Below are 609 nucleotides of genomic sequence, written 5' to 3' on the forward strand. Positions count from 1 at the left end.
TTATGATTTTACGTTATTTTGAATCTTTGTGTACAAAATTAAAAAAAGCTCATGAAAATTTAAGATCTGGATCCTGTTTCTATTAAAAAAGCAAGATCTAGATCCAAGGATGCCAACTATTTTGTCCCCTGAAACAATCATGAGAAAAAATAGAGCAAAGCCTAAGTCGCTGATCGGAGTTTCCACAAACATTTTATTGCCTATGATTATCTGGAATGGCCCGATTCGGTGAGAGCCTTTTTCGGTGAGAGCCCTATTCGGTGAGTTTTTTTTTTAAATGATTGCGCGCCGTAGCCTAATTATCATTGCCGTTATAGGGGTTTGGGGGGGTTGGGGGTTTGGGTTTTTTAGTTTGAGGTTAGGGGGTTTGGGGTTAGGGGTTTTAATTAGGCTACGGTACCCGATAATTTTCAAAAAAAAAATTCAAAAAAATCACCGAATAGGGCTCTCACCGAAAAAGGCTCTCACCGAATCGGACTCACCGAATAGTAGCAGACCCATGATTATCATATGCTAATCCTAGGCACTGCATTCATGTAGATGGTGCCTGCTTATATCAACAAGAACTATAGCTACAAGTATTTTACTGCGGATATTTGCTTTATTTCA

This window comes from Aplidium turbinatum, chromosome 8 (assembly GCF_918807975.1).
Source record: "Aplidium turbinatum chromosome 8, kaAplTurb1.1, whole genome shotgun sequence".
NCBI classification, from domain to species: Eukaryota; Metazoa; Chordata; class Ascidiacea; order Aplousobranchia; family Polyclinidae; genus Aplidium; species Aplidium turbinatum.